The sequence below is a fragment of the Plutella xylostella genome, chromosome 9, assembly GCF_932276165.1.
Source record: "Plutella xylostella chromosome 9, ilPluXylo3.1, whole genome shotgun sequence".
NCBI lineage: Eukaryota > Metazoa > Arthropoda > Insecta > Lepidoptera > Plutellidae > Plutella > Plutella xylostella.
In genome coordinates, this window is record NC_063989.1 from 7,664,361 (window position 1) to 7,681,255 (window position 16,895).

The window sequence follows — 16,895 nt, forward strand, 5'->3', positions numbered from 1 at the left end:
ACTATATATACTAAAATTTTACTAACCCTATATTTGTGATGTCCTTGTATAAATTGTGTACGTCTGTTTCAGGTATTAATCTTGTAAATATCTCTAAATCACCACCGTAAAGACAGTTAAAAACATTGTGTGTATCTCAACACTATCGTAATTGGCCGGATTTGTTGTGTTAGTCACACACGACATATAGCCACAAACAAGATTGAATTGAATTAAGCATGCAGTATTATTTTTTTAAGATGCTGCGGTAAATATTTTTTGTTGCATACCGTTTAGTTGTCAGGGGTCAAGTTTAATGTTTATGAACAAAGTTAGATCACTTGTTTATAGCCTAGTCTCAAGTATGGGCATTAAAGTAACTTGGTAACGATATTGCTTAAGTTATGGACCTTTAAGTTTGAAAATTAGTCGCGGCTATGTTAATTACTTTGGTTCATAATTGCGTTAGCCTTTTTAACCTTGATTTTTTCACGCATAATAAGGGTTTTGAGTAAACGTCCCTGTACGATCTTGGGATTTGGAGGGTTATATTTTTTATGGATGGATAGTATTGCAAATTAAATTGCACTCTTTGGATTTGTTTGGTTACAAATATTTTTATCGTAAGCTGAAAGGGAGTGACTCAGCTCGTCATTCTAAACTTTTTAAAAACTTTTATTCTAAGAATTTTGTAGAGTCGTGAAAAAAATACTCTTATACTGAAAAACGTTTTACTATGATGAGTACTTACTAAAAAGTCACGTGACCTACCTAATAGTATAATGTAATGGGTCGTGACTACTTGTGATGTGTTTGTAAATAGTACAATATATGAGTGCTTATTTACAAGTAGGTAGATATATTATTTTCTTATGCGATCTCAAAACATTACAATACTATACATAGAAAGCGCTTGAAGCTATATACCTTTTATCACATAGCTAATAATGTGACTCTTCTGACCACCAACAAAGAAATGGCTTTTTGGCAATAATATGCCCTAACATAACCCTGTATGCTTTTACTGTGTTTTCATTTTGTAATATAATATTTATACAGTCTATAAATAAATCGCAATGAATCCCGATCTTCGTCTGCAAGCCTCGGTCGAATGGTTTCAATCCACTCTGCTACAACAATAGCGTCTGGAGGCTGGCGGAGGCTCAGACCCCGGTGGAGGCCTATTGGAGTGCGATCGATCCGAGATTACCGCCGCCGCGTCCGCACCAGATGTCTACGGCCTACCGCGATTGTTATCAGTAATGTTAGTTGATTGCCTGCGAACCTTAAGATATATATTTTTTTATTAATTTACTTAATTAATTTATTTTTACAACCGCCTATGTAGGATACGGCTAGTGCACTTTGGGCAGTCAGCGACTGAAAACTATGTAATCGGGCTCACCTGAATGGCTGATCTAATTCTTTTGCACCGACACTTCATCTTATTCGTCTATTGTTTAACAAACATATTAATATCCAGCATCGTTATCATCAGCTGAAGTAGACGTCGTAGGTAAGTTTAAATATAACCTCATCACTTATCTGTCGTACTATAAAGTAAAACATAACATAACACATTGTATACGTTGTATATCGTAGCCCAAATGAAGGCAGTGCTCATTTACAGCTCTCTCGGGTCCGCAGAGTTTGAGTCTAAATGAATTTAGTTCGCATAATGAGGCCCTTGAACATCTCAACTCAGCTTCATGGAGCGAACGTGATGTCTGACCACTGACTTTCTGAAGGCCCGAGCTAGCCCAAACACATCACTGATTTCATTTATTCATTTAGGTAGGTACTTAAATAAAAACATAGGAAATTATTATTTTTGTATTTTGTATTTCGAATTTCATTATGGTGACAAACCCCATCTAGTGCTTGTCACCGGCATGATATCTAAGAAGAAGAAAACAATTTTGGCTAAAAATCATTAAAATTATAGTTAAAAAAAGTTCACATAGGTTCACATAAATCACAGTTTTTTTATTAAATTACACCCAGCAGGCAGCTCTTATAATTTAATGTTCTTGAAAGAACTACATTTTTATGAGAAAACTTTCTCTGTAAGTTTTCAAGAGGTTTAATCGGCCATTGTTTTTTTTCCAAGTTAGCGTGATAATTTTAAGTTTTCAGAAGTTTTACGGCCTGCAGTAGGTAGCGAGTTGTAGTTTTTAACACCAGCTGTAGGTAAATTTAATTTTTACGTTATACTACCTTATACTTCAAGCGCTGCCTTGACTGACTTCACAAAATCATGGTCTCATTTCGAGTACATATGTCTTTCCTCAGATTTTCCGAGAAGGTGAACCGAACCAAAAGCACCTGTATTATACAGTATAGTATAACAATATCATATACTAGTACCTAGGTTGAAAGTTGTAATTAATCTTGAAATTGTATTGTATATTCTACCTATATATATAGTTTCATATAGACTACCACTACCCAAACAGAATATCCTCTAAAGCGGCAATTATATACTCACTGACCACTGACCACTGTCCAATGCAGTGTCGGTCAACTTCGCCAGGCCTATTGTATGCAGCGCCCGCCCCGGTAGCGGCATGCACAATATCGCCGATATTAGTTTACCGACTACACAGTGTCTGGGAAACTAGCTTTATTAAAACTAGCTTCAAGCTGTTGTAGTATTCATGAATCATTCCGGGTTAATGAAATAAAGGGTTAAATTCAAATTCAAATTCAAAAGGTATTTATTGCCACTAAATGCACACCGAAATACAATAATACAAAATTAAATTAGGTTACTTAACTAATTAGTAATCTAGGCATATAGTGACAAAAGGAACAGTCTCAGACATGTTGCGAGTTGTGTAACAACAACACAACGCTGGTTTTCAGACTGCCCCTAATACTTAACTAATCTTAATTAAACTTAACTAAACTTAAAAGCTACTGGGTTTTTACTTTTTAATTAGAGTGGAGATCATGCATCAAGAAACGATTAATGTTGTATAGTAATATAGTGTGTGTGTATTGGTACTGGTGGTATTGGTACAAACAATATTCAATACCATTCATTTATAAAAGCAGAAAAATAACTGTGTTCGAATCAAAGATAAACTATTATATTTATTGTGTTCTATGTATATTATTATCATTCATTATATATATTACCAGAAAAAAAAAACATTTATAGATAAGTAAAATCTTGCTGTTGCTTCATTAGTAAGAAAAGATATAAGTATTATCAAAGTGCACCTGTATATGCGTCTGTATATGTATGTGGCTATGTAGGTGCAAATATTATATGGATGAATTTTAGTACTGGAGATCATAATATAAATACAGGTTGTTGTAAAATTGATACAGTAAAAAGCGTGTGACTCAGTTTTTCATCATTGGTTCTATGTAGCTCATTTTTAAATTATTTTTACACATAATTAAATACTGGGTACATAATATAAGACCCAGGTTCCTTTCAAACCGTATAATTTTTTACACAATATATCAATTTAAAACGGACCACTTAAACGAACCGAATTTCATTGTTATTTCAAATGCATGCACGAAATCATAACGTAGACAATTTTTCAGTCATATTTACTTAAAAACCCTCTCAGCGTCCTTCAAGCGTCGGTACTGTCGCATGGAAAAGGCGCTCGTCTGCAAGTTATTTACAGTTTCCTCCAGTCTGGAGCACACTTCAGTGTTCGCAAACACAGCCCAGAGAGCCGGGACGGGTCGCTTATGAAATTATGTACTCGAGTGTACTACGGACTTTGCCGTCGATTGAAGATGTTTTCATTCGGGAAGTATTAAAGGTGCTATTTGTTTTTCTTTGAGTTTTTGTAAGACTGTTGCCGTCTGTTATGAGGTACTAATCAAAATGAAATTCCCACTATCCACTAACGAGGAATATAAAGAGATTACAACACATTCTGCTGTACTTGCTGTATGTGGCCATGATTATTTTTTCTATTTCATTGTAGCAATGTTCTTTAAGATATCTAAATTGTTTTGCCGTTTTCAGGTCACACACACACAGCATCTGAAACATGAATGATGATTTTCATAAATTTCCACGTTTAATTTAGCTTCCTAACCCGCGTTGCCGGGTCCTAATAACCTGGTCTCGTTAACATATAAATAACAAAATATTCACTTTGAGCGTACCGTATGCATTATTCAGTGTGGCGCAATCAATGCAGGCCTTTTAATTAAAATAACACCATAGCCGCGAAAAGATATGGCCATCTTGTGGGAAGATGTTTCCTTTAATTTATACGACAAGCTTTTTTGAATAAAACTGTGATCGTATCGTATAAAGCATGATACTCGTAATTACATAGTGATTGAAATGCGTAAATTGCTGATATGCAGAAAAATATGCGCACGATAAAATACATGTTTTTATTATTATTTCATACTGAAAAACAACAACGGATCAAAGGATATAAAAATTCCGGACACATCGCGAAGTGTCCAATGTTGCGGTCGCGTGATTAATGCGAGTTTATAGCGAAACGTCTGGTTTTTGTACACAAGAGGAGATAAGGGGTTGCTATGATAGATGCGTGCGTTTGTCCTTAGTTTCCACTCACGACGACGTTGGTCGTGGAGATGCAATCGCAGGATGTGATCTATTAAGTTGGTTATTCGATTACTTTGGTGTATATTTTTTGTTAGTCAGTAAAATTTTTTCATTGTTAGACAGTAAATAAGTAGGTAGGTAGTATACAAAACGAGTCACCGCATCAGATCATCGATCGTATATTTTTTTGTAATCTTATAGTAAACCTATAAAATTGCGTGTTGATTGAGTGGAAACGATGGTACGATACACATCAACAATCTATGACCCATGAAATCCTACACACCCTAGTAGAGAGGGTTGACACTGATCAAAATAAATAAAAATCCCCGTAAATCTGTACCGATACTAAAGACATCAGCCATCAAATAAAAAAAAAACAAGCCGGGGGATCCGGACAGGACAGTTATCATAAAAATTATACGCCGAAAGGCGGTGACTCGTGGGGTCATGTTGAACAACGTTTGTTCTAGAAAAAAGGTACCCATTAGTGTAATACACAAATTAGGATCCACTGGGACTGAACCTGCAACCTGGTTGACCACCTACCCGGCGATAACCCAAAAATGCACCCACAAAATAGATTCAGATAGAACTCAATGTAGACCATCTTCTATCGTAAGCAGTACCAATCACTTTTTCAACATCACCAAAGGTTAACTGGTAGAGAATGCCTATAGTAGCATTAAGGTTGCCTTTCTACATTTTTTTAAAAATATGCAATAAAGAATTTATAATAATAAAAATAAAATAAACAGACATACACACTAATCACACTATCAACTCGTCAACCCCTGTGCTAGGGTGCGCGACTTTTCCGTCACAATATACAGGACAGGGAGACTTCAGTCACGCCGCGTCCGCCGCTTCGTCAGCACGTTTCGGTTTCATCTTACTTTCTTACGTGTACTGCTTCTCGGACTAGTTTGTCGAAGATAAAGTTTATTCAAAAGTGCGGCGAACGAAGTTGGGGTAAGCGCTTTAATGGGTTAATTTTTTTTCTGATAAAATAATTACATGTTGTTGCAAAATGTTTTTTTCGCGTATTTTGAAATTCTGATTTTAGTTTCGGTCTTAGATATACCATGCTGCACATGTAGGTTTCGGCTTATACCCTTTTTGCAACACCCTGTATTATATAATTTTTTATTGATATTAGTATGCACTGTGAAGAAATTTTACATAACATACCTAATTATTTGAATTTAACAGATTGCAAATCCCTGTAGTCTAACCCCCTTATTAATAGAAAAGAGAACGTTTTAGCTATTGAACCTCTCTGTCAAAGAAAATTTAATTAACTCTTTCACAGAAAGGGATGAGACAGTTAAATAGCTAAAACATTATATAACTTTTCTAAGAAGTAGGGGGTAATACTCTACAAAAATATATTATCTAAGCAAGAAAGTAGTGGTTTGCTATGTGGGTTGGTAGGTAGAGCAGTACAATACTTTTGTAAAGTTAGTTCACTGGATTTACCTTCCGCCCCACTAGGACGGTAACTTCGGCAGTACGGAGAAAAGGCTCAGAATAATAAAAAGTCACAGGCAAAGGTCCTTGGAGGAAAGCCAATTTAAATTTAATCAAATGTATTTTTCTTGCTGTGACAATTCGACCGAGCCCCTGAATAAAATAAAAGAAAGAGGTTGGAAAAACATAAAACGAAAATAAAAGTGCCGTGTCTTCGGCTCATAAAGCATGTCTCTGCTACAAACTTTTGTCTTATGCGCATAAATCTCTACAACTGGCGTATAGATAAACGACCAATTTAGGAGTCACCTTTATTTTGTAAGCGGTAAGGTTGAATGCTTTGGTTCTGATTTATGTTTGGTGTGGATTGTGAAGTCTGTAATTCTGAAACTTTTCCCATTGTACAAAAAAAAGTTACCAAAAACACATTTCTATAAAACAAGTTCCTTTAGGCCCCCTGAGCCATAATACTTTTATTAGGCGTAGTACCGGCTTGAATTGGGTGCATTATTGAATGTGTGCGTACACCATAAGGATTTATACACGTTTATTTACAACGTATGTATATTTAAAGTTGTTAGAGTTTGCTTTATGAAAATTAGTGCTGCAAGTAGGTATAAGTACTTATAATTTAAATTTGTGTACATGTGGACTAAATCCGGTCAGTGGGCTACGAAAATTCGGTGATATTATACCTATGTATGTACCTATATAATATCTAATTTATCCTCATTGCTCGACTAAGAATCTCATGAGGGTAAACCGAACTATGACAAAACTTAGTTCATGAAGTAAGATATATGTATATTCCAATACTGCAATGCATGCGAATGTGGTATTTAGTTTCAACTAGCCTTTATAGATAAATAATGATGCCTGTAATACAAGACTGGGCAGACTGAGTTGAATTACTGCACTTTGGCAGTGCTTTATGATAATGTTAATGGTCATCTACAACTACATAAATATAGTTGTAGTTACTTTGTCGAAAAATAAATTCAGCATCCGTTAATCATGTAAAAATAATAAATACATATACATACTTTATGGCAATTAGTGAAGTTTGTTTTTGAAATTGAAAAAGTGTTTAATATTATGGCCTCAGTCAAGTACTGATTACGGCTAATGTTAGTAGGCATGATAATAAATGCATACAACCAAAATAGGTACTACTAAAACCAGCAGAATAAAAAAAAATACATCTTCCGACCATTTTTCAAGTACTTATTTATTTATTGTTCCACCAACGTACTTACCTAACTATGTAAAAAAAATCAAAATTCAAACGGGAAAAATACTTTTCTAATTTTTTTACATAACTATGTTATCCGGTCGTTCTCCATACAAGACTGTAGTAGACTAGTTCACTTCAAAGTGCTGACATCAAACCAAATGGGAAGCCGTGAGAAGGATCATCTCATCGAGATAAGGACCCGTAATGAGACCCCAGTTTTTGTACCCATTACCTTCAGGACTTGCCAAGAGTTAGGTTAGGTCAGCAGAAGTGTAATTTAAGATTTCTGAATATTTTTTAAGAAACTTTTAACGCGCATTTTATTCCTCATTACTTTACAAGTAATAGTAGTGGTATGTAGTCGCAAGAGTAAGTGATGTACCTAGAATAATATGAAAATAATATTTTATGGTAAAGAGTATGCTCTAATCGGAACTTATAACGTGTATGCACTTGCATAAAATTTTCAACAATTCCAATGCATATTTGCTTTGAACGGCAAATACAAATACTTAATAATCAGGAGCAAAATTCTACAATCCTACTGTCATCTTCATACACTAACTATCCTACAATTTTCACCTCTATATCCACCGATATAAAATCGATTTTAAGTTAAATGTTGAATTTTACCTCGTTTTGGAGCCGATTGGAAATCGTTCAGTTAATCGCGCTCAAGTGTTTGCGCGAATACTTCCGACATTCATTTTAGATAGTAGCTGTATGGGAATATTTGGAATGCAGCAGGAAAATACTACATACTTACATTACATACGTTTCATAATATTAAATGAGAATGGCCAAATCTGACCCACTTTGCAGCCACTAACCAAACCTATTTTTATTCAATGATAGAAAGTGTTCTAGATGAGGGAAAAATATATAAAAAAATCTATCCGTTAAAAAAATACTTAGTTTGAGGGAAACATCTAGTCAGTACAAAGACGTGATTTTTTAGCATCTAATATCTTCGTTTTCCCATGCCTCATAATAATAAAATTTACACCAGGTATACTGTAGTCATGGGCTACACATCAGTATATGTTTCATCAATGGCTACTCTGGCGGGTCATGGCGCCATAGAGAAATGGTCATTCTCCTTTAAAGTAGTAGTGTAAGGACGCGCGCTAGTTAAGCAACGGTTGATGTGCGAATGTCTTTATTAACAGAGGCTGAATATCTGCCACACTACAGTAGAAAGAATTCGTCAACATTGGCTCACTCAATTTACTGCTATACAAACCTCTCCCAAGGAATCCTCACTCTGTTGAGGACAGAGATTGACTCATTCAGGGATCACCGTTTTTGTTTTGATGAACATGTTGGTCAGGGCAAAAGGCATATCATTATCACCGCCCAGTTTAGTATTTTTTTGCGTTTTTATTCCCCCATGGACATTATTTCATCACCACACATGAAAAAGTAGATCTAGTAGTTTAGTAATTTGAATAAATTAACTATTTATAAAGATTTCAGTTTCATAAAGTGAACTATAATATAAAGTAGCGTATTGAATGAAAACATCATGACATTTCTAACTGAAAACTGCTAAATGTGTTCAGAAAGTGTGTTACATTTTTATTATTCCTAATAGTTAACAATAAAAATACTTATCATAATACAGAGTGCTTACCTATAGATGTTCGCTACAACTGCATCGCGCATCAAGAAAACTCCCTATTCTTTCCAAAATAGACCATCAAAACCTATGACACATTTTTGCGATATTCCAGAATCGAAGGAACAATTACAGTTGCTCCAGTTTGGAGAAAGCGTAAAGCTCTCGCAGTCGACAATCGCTCCCGAGGGCTCGCTAATGGATGCACTCACACTTCACAGTAAGGAGCGGGAGAAACAAGTGCGGTTTTATGCTCGATGTTACAATTTTTCATTTGTTTTAAACTGGTAGCGAGTCGGCTACGAGATTGCTACGCGTTTGCAACTTTAGAAGAAGATTTTTCGTATTATAAGCCATTATTTTTAGTAACTTTTTAAAGTTATGAAAGTTATTAAATGTGACTTTTTAGCATTCAGTTATTTAATATTTTGTTTAATCAATAAGCGGTTTCCGCTTGGTGCAACCTTCGAATTTTAATAAAATTCATATTTAGTTTTTCACTGGTCAGTTGCTAAAGTTGCTAAAAATGATGTGCATGATAGTATAGAGGTAATTTGCATAAGTTCAGTGTTATTACCGTAAAATTGAAGTTTCCTTAATTAGTTAGATAGACTCATCCTCATCAGCAAACTTTTTTGCTAAGTACAACGCAAATTATGATGACACCCGTGAGCGTAACTTCGTACTAAAAGGTACATTGAGGACCGCTTATATTTTACGTTCACTTGAGTCTTAGCACTCTGGCATAAAGACCCATTTGGCGTCATGGCATAAGTTGGTAACTGTACTTAGGCTTGCTGTATGAACTACGAAGACGGACGGGCATCAGAGGGGTAATGTCTTAGGAGGGGTAGGCGGGGAGGATATGAAACTTTGTCAAAATACATTAGACTTGAGACATTTGATAAGAAAGCTGATCTAATTATTGTAATAAGAGTGACAAAGTTTAGAACTTTCCCTGTCGGTTGTAATCGTGGATGAATTGGTCTCAATGATAGCTTCAGGTACTTGCGGAGTCAAAGTTTTAAGTGTAAAGTTACCTGAGTGAATTATTTAATCAAGTTGTCTGGTTGGAAATTGTAATAGCCAGCTTTGTCAATTTCGCTTTGTTGGGTGTTGGTTTGTTTATGGAATTTGTAGATGTATGGTCTAATAAACAAAGATTTTGTGGTAAATTATTGTATAAATATTTTTATTGTTATTTGAATGTGGGTGACGCGGTTAATGTTAACCGCGTCACTATTAACTATTCAATATTAGCGAATACTTAGGTAATTGCCAATTTCTCTATTCTCGGTTCGAGCATAAACAGGGAGTAGTGGTTAACTTTTGTCACATCTGTCATAAATTTTATATGGAGATGACGTTTAATTTATAAATCAATCCCTGACGATTAGATAACCGACAATAGAGAAATTGGCACTTAATGTTCCATCGTTTCGTCACTTGTCGCCTTGAGACTTACAATTACCTACGATGTAAAAAATAGGCTTGGCTTTATAAACATCATGTTTATCTGTGGATAGATAGGTAGGTACATAACATAGCATGTTTAAACCCGATAACCATGAATTATGTTCAGACAGCATGACCTTTCTTGGCACCACTTTCATGTCACATTCACATAAAAAGTGTATTTTACTATTTTGAGCAACCCCCGCTGTTTCAGCTTTTTTAATCTTGCGCGTGCCACTTGAATGAACAATAACCCTTTTAACGCGACAATCGCTGAAATATTTCACGAATGCACACGACACGAGCCACGCCGCGCAGCGACTATCAAATTGGGACCCTCCAAAATACAGTCTCAACATTTACATGCAAACTGTCTCCACCATTACCCACCTGAAAATACTCGTGCTAAGTGAAAACTCCACTTAGCCACGCATACATCGCTGCTCCACCTGAAAACTCCAATTTCAACCTTCATCTACCGCGAGCGATGCACGCTTAAAATGTGAAGTGGCCGTAAACGTAAAGTTTCAATTAGACACCGGTAGAGTGCGCTTATCGTGGAAATGTCTCGTATCTTGAGTATAAAATTTTCCAGGTAAGCAGATGTGTTTTCTTTTGAGGGGGGATGCATGCATTTTCATATATTATGTAGCAGCTTTACCGAACGAAGATTTTGTTTTCATAGCGAGATTGCAAAAGAAGCTTCGATTTCAGTTCGCGTGAAAATTTCCTTTCATACAAATTATACGTACACTTCCATTAATTTAATGACGCCAGTCGTAAATTAAGGTGTAAATGCTCTTATTTCTCTTCCATTAAGAATATTACGAGTACTGCACAATAAAACAAGAAATCAGGTCACCTCCGTGTCACACTTTCTATTGTTGGTTAAAATATGTGACTCTATTCTCTCTCTGAAAATTAAAATGATCTTTTGTTTCAGCGCACTAATGATGCAATATAAAAATCAATTTAGTTTCGTGGCAGCAGAGCACATGTATCTTACTCGTTAGGACTTCGTGGTTCGGCCTTGTCTTAATTAAAACGCCTAATGAGGGTCGCCCTTTCGCCTTTACGGGCACGGCCTTTCGCCTGATGAGCCTGCAAGGATTTTGTTTAAATTCTGATTTTAAAACTACAAATTGTTAGAGCAAAAATTAACTGGGTTAGATATAATGTTAAAATTATAAAGCAGGTCAAGATTCACTGAATTTAAAGAACTAGAGGTACAATTATTATACTATCGTGATTCACGTGCTTCCGAAACAATATTCATTTATTATATTCAATCGATTTTATAAGACGGTATACCTACCTACATGTAACCAAGTAGCTAAGAAAATATTTATTAGTTAGGTTATTTTGTATTTTGTCTTATATAGTTATAACTAACACAAAAATTTAATAATGACTAGTACAAGTGTGTCGGTGATTTCCGACTTCCCCCCAGACAGTCTAAAAAATGATTAAACGTCTTCTTTCTGGCAACTCTGGCAGTATTTTTAACAAAAACATCTTGATGTTAACTCAAGAGCGGATTGCTTGAGTCTTTTAATAAAGTGAAATATGCCTTCCCTCTTCCGTCGCGTACTGGCCACCTGTTTGGAGTAGGTAATCTCTTTAATGAAAGACTGAAAAATCGCTAATTCTGGACTTGTTTTGCTGGTGTATGTTTGACTTGTTTTTTTTTGATCGGAACTTAAAGTTTTATCCGTATGATATAGAAAAAAAAAGATGGACTTATTCGAATGGAACTTGTTCACCCTATTCTTGAGGTCACTTGCATGTGTTACCTGATTTAGATCATTTCTATCATATCACAGATAATCAGGTATCATATAGATAATGAGGTATAATAATAAAAGCCAGTTAATTAAAATTGATATTTGTATTGTGTAATAGTTAACTTAACCATTAATGAAAATAGTAAAATCACAATAATCAAACAACTAATTTTAATGAAATAAATAGATAAATCAATTAAATTATTTAATAAGTAAAAACAGTGATTAATATATAGTTATAAATTTATTATTAAACCAACATAACAACAATCAAAAGTAGTACTTATCTTATAATTTGGCAGCACACTGCATTAGCGGCACGACTGTCTCCGTCCACGTCTCAACCAAGACTGAGAATCTAACGACCAGTCGTACCGCTTTTATAGTAAAAATCCCACTCCGTACTTTGTACCGAACCAACAATACGAAGTGTGAATACATTATTTCTATGTTGTTAAATGTATACATTTTATCTATATTAAAATTAATCATTATAATTATATCTATAAGTACATATATAACACGGCCATTCTGAATTGTACTTCGTTCCCCGAAGTACTAACTAAGTAGGTACATTAATTATAATCCACCAAATCACAGTCTTACTTCTTACATTAAGCAGACTTGATTTCAATCATCAATCACAATCTCACTTCTCACATTAAGTAGATTTGATTTCAACCATAAATCACAATCTCACTTCTCACATTAAGTAGATATATGATCTGTATAAAAACCTATACTAATATTAAATCTATCACAGTCTCACTTTTTACATTAAGTAGACCTATGTTACAATCAATAATTGCTTACATTTACTTCATGGAACTTCTCATATAATAAACATTAACATTAAAAAAACATTTACTTATATTACTTATACATAAATAAATCATCATAATTTTGTAGGCTCAATTTGCCAAATCTTCACCTCTCCATTCACCTGGCCATAACCTTAATTTATCCTTAGACACTGTTATATTTCTAAGATTGCCTACCCCTCTTAAAGTATACCTATCATGCGGAAGTATCTCGTCTATTATATAAGGACCTTTAAATCGTGGACTTAGTTTGTTGTGACGCCTATGATCCTGGTTCACATATACTACATTTCCTAAAACAAAGTTTTTATTATCCCTTCTAACTTTATCAAAGCGATTTTTAAATTTTTCCGATTCACGTGTTAATCGTTCAAATGCTAATTCTCGATCTGCTCTTAGATCAATACCCAAGTAACATTTTTGGTTTTAAAAAGGTTTTGAAAAGGTTCTAGAACCTTTGTATGGAAATCAACTCGTGAGACTTAGAAGGCTCGATAACCTTATATTAACCTTATATTAACCTCCTGAGTGCAAAAAGGGCCCACGTTTTAGAACCTTTCTGAGAGCTACAGCAAAACCTATAGCTCAAACCCAGAACCTTTTGAACAACTTACACAGAACCTAAATAAAACCTTCACAACCTTAATTTAACGTTAACATAACCTTGGAAGACAGCTTTTAAGTTCTAAATTAGTTCTGGATGTAACTCTTCTATAACTTGAAACATATTTGATGGATATTTGTAATGCCTTCCCAGGACTCTCGGGTCTTATAATGTTTCTGTGTAAGATTTTATAATAATTATAATAAATGGCGCCATTACCTGACACTTTCCAAGACTCAAAATGGCTAACTTGTAAGTGTTGTATTAATACAAAATACAGTAAGTAGTCAGGCTGAAGTCGGGAAATATGAAAACCTTGTGCGACTAGCACTTTATTGTGATACTTTCGGATAATAGTTCTGTATAAGTGACGGGCCTTTTGTAAATGATAAATTTGAAGATATTTTAATTAAAAAAAATAGATAAAATTTTATGTTTGGTGTAAATTTATATTAGAAATAAAAGTACTGTCTATATAAAAAAACATATATTTGGAATAGTATAGGAAACGCTACTGAATTTTCCCTTATTAATTAAAATGTAGCTTTTTGGTAAGTTTTTTTTTTATTTCAGTGAAAAAATATGGCGGCCGTTAGGAAATTACTAAAAAGCATTAAACATATTTTGAGGATGCCTCTAAAGCTTTAAAATATTCTTGTAGGACTTAAATCATGCCTTTAGCTCATAGCCAGTGCTTAATGCTTTTGTTTTTCACCAAGTAGTCCTAATTTGTTTGCCTAGACAACTCTTATCAACCTAAAGGTTTAAGATAGGTTTTAAAAAATACTTATAAGTAATTTAAATATTCCATAACTTTATGGTTGTATCAAGGTTAAAAATTTAACCTTAAGCTCTCACTTTAGCATTAATGCTAGCTTTTCTAGAAGTAAATCAGGAGTCTACGACAACTATAAGATCCTAGAACTATATACTCCTGAAATACATGTTAAAATAACGTTAATATAAACTCTTATCAGCAGCTACAAGGTTGTATTAATAAACAATTAGTTTTAGGACTTAGTAATCATTCTCAAGTACTCAATATGACCAGATAGCAAAGCATTAACCTTTTCACAACCCTTATAAAACCTAAAGGCATTTCTTACAACCTAAGCTCGAATGAAATGTTACTTGGGTAGTAGGTTCTGAAACAACTACATCATCTAAACGAGCCTGGATACTAGGTATATTACCATTGCAACCTATAAGCAGACGAATAGGATTGAATCCTGTAGATTTTTGGACAGTGGTATTAATTGTCTGTTGAACTTTCCACAAACTGCTCGGCCAATCTGGCGAACCATTACAAGAGGTGTTTAACATATCTATTACAGTGGATACGTATCGTTCTACCTGACCATTACCCCTTGGGGTACCTGTAGCAATCATGTGGTGTTCAATTTGTAAATCTCTAAACAAGGATGTTATTTGATGAGAACTAAAATTCGTACCCTTATCGGTAATAACTTTAGAAGGGGTTCCAAATAAAGTGATGGTATCTCGGATTATTGGTACTAATTCTTGGGCCGTTAGAGTTTTTAACGGTTTGAGTAAGGTATATTTAGTAAAGCCGTCTACAATAAGTAATATGTATTTATATCCCTCCGTCTGATTAAACGGACCTGTACAATCCAAATGGATTGTGTGAAAGGGTATAGGAGTTTTTTCAATCGGATGGAGAAAACCTTGTTTTGGCCCGGAATGACCTTTTCTTTCGATACATATTAAACAGTGTTTTATGTATTTGTGAACATAAGCAAACATACGGGGAAACCAAAAATATTCCTTAAGTTTTGACAATGTTTTATCAAATCCTATGTGGCAGTTTTCGTCATGAAAAAGTTTTAATAGTTCAAATCTACTTGTTTTTGGGATGTACAATTTAGGTAAGTTAGGTTGAATATTATAATACAATAAATTGTTTTGTATAAAGTACCGGTTGTGATCTAGGTTTCCGGCTACAACTAGACCCATTAGATTTTGTGTTTCAGGATCATTTTGTTGGGCTGTCTCTAACCAGGAAGGTGTATCATTGATAAGATTAACCAAACTAGTGTGATTATGGTGGGGCAATTCGTCGCTGTCCCATGTGGACACGGTAGTTTCTAATGGATCAATTGCGTTGTCTGAAAACGTTGTATTTACAGGGTTACGACTCAAAAAATCTACATGTCCCAAGTATTTTCCTTTCTTATATACAATGTCAAAGTCAAAATCTTGCATAAAAGTCCACCATCGGGCTACACGTGGAGATAAATCTTTTTTGTTCATAGTGGATTTGATAGAATTACAATCAGTGAATATTTGAAATTTAATGCCTAAAAGATAGACTCTGAAATGTTTAAGAGCATTATAGATCGCCAAAGTTTCTAAGTCATAAGAACAGTATTTAGACTCAACGGGAGTTGTTCTTTTGCTGTAGTAAGCAACAACCTTTTTATTACCATCAACAATTTGTATTAAGACAGCCCCATAACCTAAAGAACTGGCGTCAGTATGTAGTTCTGTCGGTCGGTCATAGTCGAAAACAGTAAGCAATGGTTTATCTGACAAATGTTTTATGATATAATTTCGAGCTTCGTTTTGTTCGGGGCCCCATTCCCATTTTTGATTGTTCTTTGTTAATTTGCTAATACAAGCGGTTTGGGTGGCAAAACCTGGGATAAATTTTCGAAAGTAACTTGCTAAACCCATAAACTGACGAACTTGTTTGACGTTTTTTGGATTAGGAGCATTTATTAATGCAGCAATTTTAGATTCACTGGGTCTAATGCCTTCTGAGGATATATGTCTACCCAAGTATTCAATATGGTCCACAAAAAATTTACTTTTTTTTAAATTAATAGCAAAACCAGCAGTGTTTAGCGCCTGTATGGTTCTTTCTAAGTAGTCAAGTCCTTCATCAATCGTTAGAAATGGAATAAGTATATCATCTATATATACTAACACAAAATTTAAATGTGAAATTGCTTTTGTAATAGCTTTTTGAAAAACAGCTGGTCCATTGCAGATCCCAAAAGGCATTTTAAGAAACTCATAATGCCCTGTAGGAGTTACAAAAGCGGTGTATTTAATTGAATCTGGACTAACAGGAATTTGATAAAAACCGTTTTTCATATCCAACGATATGAAGAATTTTGCTTTACCGAGTCTATCGATCTGATCCTCGATGAGAGGAAGTGGATATTTATCCTTTTCTAAAATTTTATTTAGTGCTCTGAAATCAATGCACATTCTGTCTGCGCCATCTTTCTTTTTAACCAATATTACGGATAAAGGAGAGTCACTATCCCGAATGATTCCTTTGTCTAAAAGATCCTGAATAATTTTATCCACTTTTTCCTTCTCAACAGGTGCCAATCGATAGGGTCG

The 16,895-nt window shown here is 34.5% G+C and overlaps 1 protein-coding gene across 2 annotated transcripts in view; it reads left to right on the forward strand.

Moving 5' to 3' along the window:
• The window catches only part of LOC105392563 (tensin-4), an 86,864-nt gene that overhangs the window by 32,561 nt on the left and 37,408 nt on the right, over positions 1-16,895 (forward strand). The window contains exon 1 of one of the 2 annotated variants that reach the window (XM_048622921.1): positions 5,398-5,509. The exons of the other annotated variant lie outside the window; for it this stretch is intronic. The gene's annotated coding sequence lies outside the window, so the exon portion shown is untranslated. Of the gene's footprint in view, positions 1-5,397; positions 5,510-16,895 lie in introns of those variants that run through there. 2 annotated transcript variants of the gene reach the window in all.